Consider the following 10,868-nt stretch of genomic DNA (forward strand, 5'->3'; position numbering starts at 1 on the left):
TTTCTCAGGATATTCGTTAAGTTTCAGTGAGAAATGAAAAAAATTTAAGACTACTTTACAGATGTTCGAGGACCTAACAGGAAGAGATGGGGGAGGGAACTTCCAGAGCCCTGGCAATTGCACATATGAGCTGCCCAGAGTCCTGGCTTGCTTTACACAGTGTTCATGTCCCTGGACAAAGGATTTTGAAAACATATGGCTGAGACTACCCTGGAGTCTGGCCAAGGGCAGGGAGTGGAGAGAGCTGGGTCTGCCAGACTGGACGAGGAGAGGATCAGGGCACACTGTGAGAAAAGCCCACTAAGCCTTCGGGGTTTCACTGTTGCTTGTTTGTCTCCTGGAGGAGGAATCCTTGTGGCTCTGTCGAGCAGGTTGGAAGCAGGCAGAGCTGCCCAGATTCTACAGTCCCATGAGGGGGTGGTGAGGGCTCTGAGGCCTGAGTCAGGGTCTCATACAGAGGGGCTCCCACACTGCTGGGCTTCCCCACATCAGACACTGGCCATCCTTTCAGGTTCAGTGCATCCATCCCCTCTCCCCATTCCCTTTCCATTCTTGAATAGGTTGGTACCCTGCAGGACCCCTCTGAGGCCTCCTCCTACCCAGGGCTCTGAGCCACCTCCTCCTGGCCCCCAGGCCCTGCATGCTCAGCCTGCTGTCCCCTCCAGACTCACCCCACCATCCCTCTCTTGCAAGTGTCACACACTCCACCTAGCCTCTGGTCTCCACCTGGGTTGCTCCTGGGGCCCCTAAGCCAGGGCTGGCTGTTCACTGTTCCCCAAGGCTTAAGTCCCTAAGCCCCTTGTTTCCCTGTATTTTAAAAGAAATGAGGATCCAGGCCAGGTGTCACATCAAAGCTACTCAGAAGGCCGAGGATGCCAAGTTAAAGGCCAGACTGAGCAGCTTACTGAGACCCTGTCAAAAATAAAAAGTAAAAAACCCTAAGTACTACACATGAGAGGGGGAGAGAGAGAGAGAGACAGAGAGAGAGAGAGACAGAGAGAGAGAGAGAGAGAGAGAGAGAGAGAGAGAGAGAGAGAGATTCCTTTCTCTCTGCTTTTCCTGTAGCAGAATTACAGGTTTATAGAAACCGATGACAAAAAGCCAGATGTGTCCATCTAACTGTTAGATGGGCTGTCGGAACCGTGTGGTGTGTCACCATCGTAAGTTGACCCTCTGGCTGCCCCCAGGCCCCAGTGTGAGATTATTCCTGGGGAAATTTTAATTCTTTGGACTCTTCAGACTCCAACTCTTTGGGGGCCACTGTCTGAGGGGCACTATTGGGGGCGTTTGAGCCCTGCCGTTTTGGCACCTACTGTTTCAGGGTCCCTGTCCTGGGGTCCACTCTTTTGGGGTCCCTGATTCAGTACTATCTCTTCTTTCAGAGCCCACTGCTCACAGTCCTTTCCTGGCCACCTATCCTCTTCCTGCTGTCCCCACATTTACAGCCACCGTCCTGGATTTCACAGCAGCATCAGTGTATCTGATGACCTTTGGGTTTTTTTTTTTTCTTTGACCTGACCCCCACTCCCCAAGAACTCATGTGTACCATGAGTTGTTGAGTCTGTGGCCCTGGCCCCAGCTCCGTTCAGTGAATAACTGATGCCCACCATGTGAAGGAAGGAGAGACCGGGTAGCCAGGCTTGGAGCCCCACCTGGATGGCCGATGGCAGCTATGATAGCAGAGGGGTTGTCCAACACCGTTCGGATGCCACACACAGCCATGCCTAGCTGAACTGGGCTCTGCGTGCTCACTCTGTGGGGCCCTGGCCTCATCCCCTACAGCCTGACACATTGTCCCTACAGAAGCAGGGGTCCTAGAACCCATGTACATTGCCCAAAGTTAGCCTGCAGCTGGAGCCAGAGCCCAGCATTAGAAAGTTGCACCCCCACAGATGAGCCTCAGTCTGGTGCTTAGTGGTGCTCTGGCCCCGTATGAGCATTTGCTGAGCACCTACTGTATACACGACAGCATACGTGCGCTCTCTTCCTCTCCTTCCTTAGTGGCTTAGTTGGGGTGGGGGTGCAGAGGCAGTGACCACAACTGTGACCTCCCTCTGGAGGCCTAGCCAGCCACTATCACTGTGAAATGTGACTCTCCAGTGGATCAAAAGACCCCAGAGGCCACTGAACACAGCCTCTTGTGACAGGTGGCAGGAGGTGCTGGCTCAGCCAGTCGGATGGGGCCCTTTGTGGCCTCAGCTGGCCTGGAACTCACTATGTAGATGAGGCTGGCCTCAAAGTCACACAGAGATCTGCATGCCTCTTCCTCCTGAGTACTGGGATTAAAGGTGTGTGCCAACACGCCCGGTTACCTTCATTATTTTGAGACAGAATCTCTTACTGGGACCAAGCGAACTAGGCTGGCCAGCTGGGAAACCCCAGCAATCTGCCTGTCTGCACCTCCCAAGTCCTATGATGACAGGTGTGCATCACCCGGTTTTTTACCTGGGTGCTGGGGCTCGAACTCAAGTCTTCCTGCCTGCGCAGCAAGCTCTTTACCCACCAAGCCGGCCCCTCAATCCCACAGACATCTTTTCATTCATGGGAAAATGGGGGCATGATTGCCCAGATCATCCTGACTCACCGGTGCCAGGAGCCTGTGCCAGTTCTCTTGGCAGGGAGCCAGCATGGGAACTGTGGTCCGCACTGGAAGGCACTTCCCACCCCTCTACCCACACCACTCTGGTGTCCGTCCTGCTGTGAGCTCACTGGCTTTGATGCCTCTTCTGCATGGACGTCAGCACTGCAGGGCATGGATAGCCTGTGTCTGGCTCACCATAGGTCCTGGGGCTTTTGAAGTCTCAGAGAGGTACTTAGCAACAGCTGGCAGAGGCAGGCACAGCACAGCCTGTGTACCTGGCCCCCTGCCCGGGTTCCTACCACCCCTGCCTCCAGCAGTCCATCCCCTGCCCTGCACCTGCCTCGCCTACGCCTCATCCTGCTAAGCATGGGTGATTACCTACCTTCCTGGTTCCCACTGATCCGTCAGGGCTCTGCTGGGAAGCCATCCACGCCCTCTGCAAGCTTCTGGAACCAACTGAATCTTTCCTTCTCTCATCCTCATACCCCACAGTCTGTCCCCAGGTCTTCTGACTTTTGGCCCCCTGTGAGCTCCAGGTAGTGATCCTATTTCCTCTGTCTGCAGTGGTTACATACAGTAAGGCTATAATAAGTGTGCTGACTGCCCCTCAGAGGGCCACACATCTCCCCATAGAAAGCTCAGTCCACTCCATCCTGGGCTGGAGAAAACTACTAACCCACTATCCACGGCCCAGGTGTGGCAGCCACCACGAGAGGCTTCCACGACTTTGGGCATCACCTGTAGATGTTAAGACAACCCTTCCTGCCCTGAGGAGCAGTCCTTGGGGAGGGTTCTGCAGGCTCTGGTTGTTTGAGGTTAAAAAGGGACCTGTGGGCAGATGGCAGTCACAGATCCAGTCAACTGCTGTGGGCTCAAATCTGTGACACTCACGATGAGATGCTGCGACTTGTTCATTCACCAAGACTTGTTTGTTCACACTTCATCCTTTGCTTTGTTTTGAGACAAGGACTCGCGAAGTTCCCCGAGCTGCATCCAACTCACTATGTAACCCAGGCAGGCCTGGAACTCTCCGTCCTCAACTGGGGTCACAGCCCTGCACCAGCATACCTGGCTTCCTTCCTGCCTTGTGGTAGGCATTTTGTATACATCACGAGACTAAGCCCAGCTGGGATAAAGGGCCAGGAACGAGGACTCAGCCAGAAGGACAGACTGCACAGGAGTCAGACAGAGACCTGTAATTAGAGAGAATTCCTGTGCTCCCAGGAGCTCCAGGAGTTTGGGGAAGCTGATGGGCCATGTCTACTCAGCTTGACCACCCCAGCCCACCCTTCTGAGGGGCAGATAGAAGGGGGTGCTCATGGTCACTTAGAGGGAACAGACCTTTTGTTTGACCCAAGAACAAGGCCACAGCAGACAGCAGTAGTAGAGACAGGCAGTCACCATCACCTTCTGCACTGGACATCCTGCCCTGCTGCAGGGCCAGGACTCTGAGACTCAAGGCTTCTCAGGGCCATTTGCAAAGCTAGTGGTTTGGGCTCAGCAGCTGAGGACCCTGAGTGGCTGAATGAGTAAGTGTGTGAGCTGGTGAATAGCTTTGAATTAACATACCCATGTTGACAGAATGAATGTCTCCCTATCAGAAAGGTTGGGCCAGTGCCTACCTGATCCTGATTCCTTCCTCCATGGACCCTCCTGGTCCTGACTCCTTATCTGGATTCTGACCCAGGGTGTGTGGCCGGGAGAGACCCATAGTCCATGCTGCAGTCTGAGAACCTCACCACAGCCCACCTGCCATGGAGGAGAGATAGCCAGGGCTGTGTGCACTGGACCCTTGCAGCATGCTGTGTCCTGTGTTTGGCTTCTGGGGACAGCCTCTGCTGCCTGCCTGTGTGGCAGCTGGACCAGTGTGTAGGCTTCATAATTAAAGAGGAAAGGTGGCTTTCTCTAAATTGATGCTCAGATAAAAATCTGATAAATTGGCAGGTTTTCCTAAATTAATAAGGGGCCTAGTGCACCCCACAGGCCACACAGCAGGGCAGAGTTTCAAATCAGATGCCTTCCGCCTGATGAGCGACCTCAAGTTCACAGCAGAAATCTTAGAAAACCCAGAAAAACACAGAGCAGATGCTTAAAGCCACACACACATTTCCCTCAAGCGAGGACAGGCCACGTGACTGAGGGTGTTCCTGCTACACGTGGCCTGGAGCCCTGGAAACGTGGCTTGTCTGAACCAAGACATGCTAAGAGGTTAAAATACCCGGCAGATTTCAAATATGTAGGAGAATACAGAACGTAAACTATTCCATTTAAAAGCACTGTGTTGCAGACAGCTTGAAACTAAATTTTTTTATTTAATGGGCTGCATGAAATATATCACTCCTTTGACCTGGTTATTTTTACTCCAGTTAATGGGCTGCTGAAATATCTCAAAGCTGAGTGGGGCTCGCTGTGTTCCTGTTGGGCATTGCTGTTCTGCAGGCCCAGCAAAGGACCCCTACATATTCCAGAACGTTGCATCAAGACAGTGAGGTCTTCAGTGTGGATCCAGAGGCTTGAGGGTTCTAATGCCCCAGCATTGGGTGGGAAGGACCTACGGGCTTGCCAGTGAGAACCCAGATCCATTTGTTTGTCTCTGTCCTCTCACTATGGCCCTGGAAACAGGTCAGCAGACACAGACCCCCGGAACAGCTCAGCTGCTGGACAGAGGGGCCAGGTCTGGCAGGGGCTCTGGGACAAACATAAAGAGCCAGGAAACAAAGCCTCCAGGGTTACAGGATCAGGGGGCTGGGTTGTTAGAGTGCTCACCTGGCATGCTTGAGGCCCTAGGTTCTATCCCCAAGCTCATCATAAATCCTGCACCTGTGATCCCAGCACTTGCGAAGTGGAGGCAGGAGGATCGGGAGTTCAGGGTTATCCTCAGCTATGTACTGAGATCAGACCTCATCCCAAACAAACAACTGGAAAACACAATGACCCAGGGCAGATCTCCATGTGTTTGAGGCTAACCTGGTCTACAAAGTAAGTTCTGGGCCAGTCAGGGCTACATAGTTGAGACACTGTCTCAAAAAACAAATCCACAATGAATGGGAATTGATGGGCTGCCTGTGACCCCACAGACACCTGGGAAGTCTTTTGGCCTGTCTGCTGAGCGCACAGGAGGGTGCCATCTCTGTAGAGGAATGGAGCCTGCGTTGGACCAGTGCACACAGACTGTGCTTTATTTTTGGAGGGGCACCATGTGTCCCAGAAGGCTCACTCCAGGGCTATACTTATGCTGTGATCCCCATCCATGAAAGGAGTTCAGAAGTAGGTTGATTATTGACCCCAGAGAGCCATGCATGGTGTGCTCAAGTCCCTGAGAAAGAATAGGGACAGTGGCTGTGTGAACGGCTGGGGTTCACTGTAGAGTCACAAACTCTTAACTCTGCAGCCTCTTGGATGGCGTCGGAGGCCTTCCTCTTGGTGGATGAGGACGATGGTGTTGGTAGAAAGGTCAGAAGAACATGGTGCTGGGGATGATGCTGTGATCCTGTGGGGTCACTGGGGAGCTGGGAGCTGGGTGCAAATTCCCTCATAGCTGAAACCATGGAAAGACCAAGAGTTAATATTTGTGAAGAGCTTATAGCTAGCTCGAATGAGATCTTACCACTGCCTGTTAAATAAATCAACATAAACATACAGGCTGTCAAAGGCAAGGAGAGAGAAAGTACAGAATGGACTATGGCAGAATGAGACTGTGACAGGGCAGCAGTGCGCCAGGCGCCTCCGGGCCTGTGGAGCTGAGCTGAGTCAGTGTCCCCAGTCCCACAAGAAAGGCTTCCGGGAGGAGGCGATGGAGGCTGGCGAGTCCTAACCTACCCTGGGCATGTTTTCAAAGTTCTTAGGAATTCTCAGGGATCAGGCATTGAATGAACCAGACACAGGAAGAGGCTGGACCCTCCCCTGGAACAAACCACCACCCCACCCCCCAACTCTGCAGAAGACAGACAGACCCTTCATACTGGGTACCAGGTTCTGGCTGCGTTCCAGGACTGGTGGTTCCTAGTGGAAGCAGTCCACTGCCTCTGCTGGGGCGTTGACGTCACCAGAGAGAAGGAAATGATTGACAGCCCCTCTCCCGCTATCTTGGTGGTAAATTCCCTGGGAATGATTTCCTCTGACTCTCTATGCTCAAGTCACTTTTAGCAAGTTATGTCATGTACCTATTTAGCATCTGTTTGGTCCTTCCCTGGGATACCACCACCAGCCCAGTATTTTGGCCCTTGGTCTTCACAATGGTCCTGACTCACAGATGGCTCATTTTTCCCTCGTTCCTGTCTCTACCCTTGGCTACTGTGAGTCACCAGCACTTATTAAGCCCCTCTCTTTTCTGGTGAATTTATGTATTTATTTTGTGTGAGTGTATGTCCACCTGTGAAGGTTAGAGGACAACTTACCGAAGTCAGATCTCTCCTTCAACCATGTGGATCCCAGGGATCCAACCTAGGGCATCAGTTTTAGCAGCAAGCACCTTTACCCAGTGATCCATCTTGCCAGCCCAGAGAATTTCCTTTGGTACATGAAATTGTACAGTGGTTTTCTGTGCTCTGTTTAGATTTAGGAATAATAGGTAGAGAGATGGCCCAGCAGTTAAGTGTGCTTGCTGTTCTTCAGAGGACCAGAGTTCAGTTTCCAGCATCCACATGGGAGCACACAACCACCTATAAATCCAGCTTCAGGAGACCCAATGCCCTCTTCTGTCCTCTACAGGCAGTTGTACTCACATGCACATATGCATACACAGACACACACATACACATAGTTATAGGGACCTGGGCTCTCGTTTGGGCCCAGAGTCTTGATGATCAAGTGTTGCCTCCTTCTGCTACAGAGACTCCTGTTGGGTTAGACTCTGAAAAAGCCTGTTTGTTCAGCATTTCCCTGAGCCACAGATGGCTAAGTTCTCAGATATGTAGTGTGAGACAGAGGGCAAGAGGTTCCTTCCATGTGGGTGAAGCCAAGGAGGTCAGAACAAAAGTGTTCCGGCTGAGCCTTGTGCAGACAGATCCTCTTCTTCCTCCTGTCACTTCTTGTTCATACACCCAGGGACTGTGAAAGTGTCAGCAAAGATACCCATGACTGTTGGTGCCTGGCATCAAAAGCCAGTAAAGGGTGACGAGATGGCACAGTGCACTGCAAGGGTAAACGTCCCATCATAAAGGCCACCGCAAGCAGCCAGGCCTGTTTACCCCATGTAGATCAGGCCTTCTCAGTGAAACTGGCCTCTGAGTTTGGCCTGATCAAAATGTCTGACTTCCAGCAGCAGTTTGGGGACAAGGCCAGTTTCTAAGTAGTGAGGGACTCAGAGGGGAGACAGTCCCCAACAGCCCAGCCCAGGCGACGAACAGGAAGCCAGCTGAAGTGGCTCACCCCAGAACAGACTCCCAGAGACCCAGCCTGACTTGGGAGGCTGCGTCCTCTCCTCTCTGGAAGTGGGTTGGGGCTCTCGATTTTGTTTTGAGCTTTTTGTTGATTCCCCAAGATTTCAAGACCCAAGAACGCTGGGCCCCGTCACATGGGGCCTGGGAACAGCATGGATCTTCTAGTAATTATTTCTCTTGTTGCTGTCCTGACAAACATAGCTTAAGGAAGGAAGGTTGCGGTACAGTCCATCTAGATGGGGAAGGCATGTGAAGCAGCTGGTCACGTCACATCCGCAGTCAGGAAGCAGAGAGATATGTGCGCTGGTGCTCAGCTCGCTCCTCCTTTTCGTTCAGTTCAGGACCCTATGCCATGGGATGGTACTGCCCACATTAAGGATGGATTTTCCCACCTCAGTTAACCCAGTCTAGAAGCTCCTTCACACCCCTACCCCCCAGATGTTCGCCTCCGTGCTGAGTCTAGATCCCGCCACGTTGACGGTATCAGCCAGCACAGGTTCTTTGCAGCCCACCCATCCCCAAGGCCCTCCCTGTGCCTAGGTCACCCCACCTCTTCTCTGCATTTGCTGAGCCATGCCTGAGCCGTGTACCCAGGAAGCCTTGGGGAACACTGACCCAGAGCAACGGAGGACAGAAAGGAAAAGTGATGTCTTCCAAGCACAGGTGTCAACCCCAGCCAAGGTGGGGCCCCAAAGCCCCAAAATAGGAGGCTCCATACTGCTTCCTTCACTCAACCACAGGGGGCGCTGTCTGCAGAAGAGGAAGCGATCCACCCTGTGTAGAGATGGTCCCCCACCTGACAGTCTCCAGGGGCTTGGGAACAAAGCCAGGAGGGCCACTCCCACCCTCAGAGCCCCCTCAGGGCTAGCAGTCAAGAGCCATTTCCCAGACATGGGGGAGAGCAGTGCTTCTGGACCTGACCCAATACACACACATATGTGCACACATACCATACACATACATATATACTGTCTCTTACACATGCTCACATATACAGTCTCTCTCACACACAGTCTCTCTCTCTCTCTCTCTCTCTCTCTCTCTCTCTCTCTCTCACACACACACACACACACACACGATCTCTCCATACATGCATATACACTGTCTTACACACAGTCTCTCTGTCACATACATGCTTTCACAGACTGTCTCTTACACCATACATGCATGCACTGTCTCTCACATGTATTTGCACACTCACTGTCTTCACACACACACACACACACACACACACACACACACACACACTTTTAGCATGGAGATAGGGGTCCACCCAGGGTATCACACACACTAGGCAGGCATTCTACAACAAGCCACACCCCCAGCCTTGACCAATCATATTTCTACTCTTTTTTTTTAATTACACCTTGAAGATTTCTGTAAGTGTCCTTGCCACCTGAGCGTAAATTTAGAAGGAGGGTGTGCTCCAGTTATACAATATCAGTTGCTTACTAACAGAAGTATGAAGTTGCATAACCATGTGTCTGTGTGTGTGTGTGTGTGTGTGTGTGTGTGTGTGTGTGTGATTCTTTCCAGCCCTCAAAGCTAACTTGACCCCTCAGGGCCCAATCCCCTGACTGGCAGAGGCTGGGGTGGAGGAGAGCTGTTCCCAACTGGGTCAAGACTGGGTCAAGGCATTCCTCCATCTCCACTTGCTGCTTCAGGTACAGACCGAGGGTCCTTTAGGGCCGCTTGGCACCCAAGGGTGCAGCCAACTTGGGGACCCAGCAGCCTTGCCCCTTCGCATGCTCACAAACTTGTACTTAAACGGGGGCGTGTGATTGACTGGCAGGGAAACCGTGGTCATGACGGTGACAGCAGCCCCCGTGGCTAAGCACGGTGAGCTGCAGGGTGGGGCAGATGTGCTCATAAGGATACCAGGCTCAGAGCCTGAAGTGATACTGGTCTCCCCTAGGGTTGGAAAGTGGGGAGCTGCATCCAGACCTGGCCCACCCATCAAGCCTCTGTGGGCTCCATCTGGGATCCAACCCAGGCTGGCCCATGGCATCGTGGCCTTGGAAGGTAGCTTTGCCATCTCCTTGCAGGTTTTGAATATTCCCAAGCAGCTGCTGGGCAGGCAGTGATGAAATGTCAGCTCCAGGAACGTGGAGGCCAGGGGGCAAGAAGGAGCTGGGTGGAAGGGAGCACTGTGATTAGGGTGTGGGGCAGTGAGAGAGGAGGCTGGGGAGCGGGGGAGGGGAGGGTATCCTGAAGGGTGTGGTCTCTAATGCCCACCAGGTACCAACAGGTTGTTGGGAGGCAGAGGAAAGATTGTCCTTTAGAGCAGGTGGCCAGTGTGTTCACTAGAGACCCAACCTGGAGATCTTTCTCCTCTTCCTCCTCTTCCTCCTCCTCCTCCTCCTTCCCCTCCTCCTCCAGAGAGGGAGGCTTAATGATGCCTACTGTGTACAGGGCCCCTGCTAGGTCTTGGGGTGAGAGAGCTCAAAGCTATGGCTCTTGACCAAGCTGCAGGAGTCTGGTGGTGCCTCCCAGGGTCAGGTCAGGGCTGTTGTGTGACCTTCTTAAACCTAAATCCTCTAAATATAAATAAATAAAACAACAGAGGGGCAGTATTCAGCCCTTGTAGGCTGGGGCGTGGGGATGGGGAAAAGAACATGATAAGGGGTACAGGTAGCATCTGAGGTTATGGTGGGGGAAGGGACTGCGCGCACACACACACACACACACACACACACACGGGGCAATCAAGGAAGGCTCCCTGCACTAGGTGGCACCCCAGTGAGGACAATTTGCCCAGGGCTAGAGGAAGACAGACCTGGGAACTCTGTTGTTAACCCCCCCCCAAGAAGTGCCCTCAAAGTTCACACCCCAGGGCCTTCTGTTTAAGGTGGAGACTACAGGGAGAGCCCCTCCCAGCATGAAAAACATTTCCACCCTCAAAAAAA

Source organism: Nannospalax galili, unplaced genomic scaffold (genome assembly GCF_000622305.1).
Source record: "Nannospalax galili isolate Female #2095 unplaced genomic scaffold, S.galili_v1.0 scaffold1307, whole genome shotgun sequence".
Lineage (NCBI taxonomy): Eukaryota > Metazoa > Chordata > Mammalia > Rodentia > Spalacidae > Nannospalax > Nannospalax galili.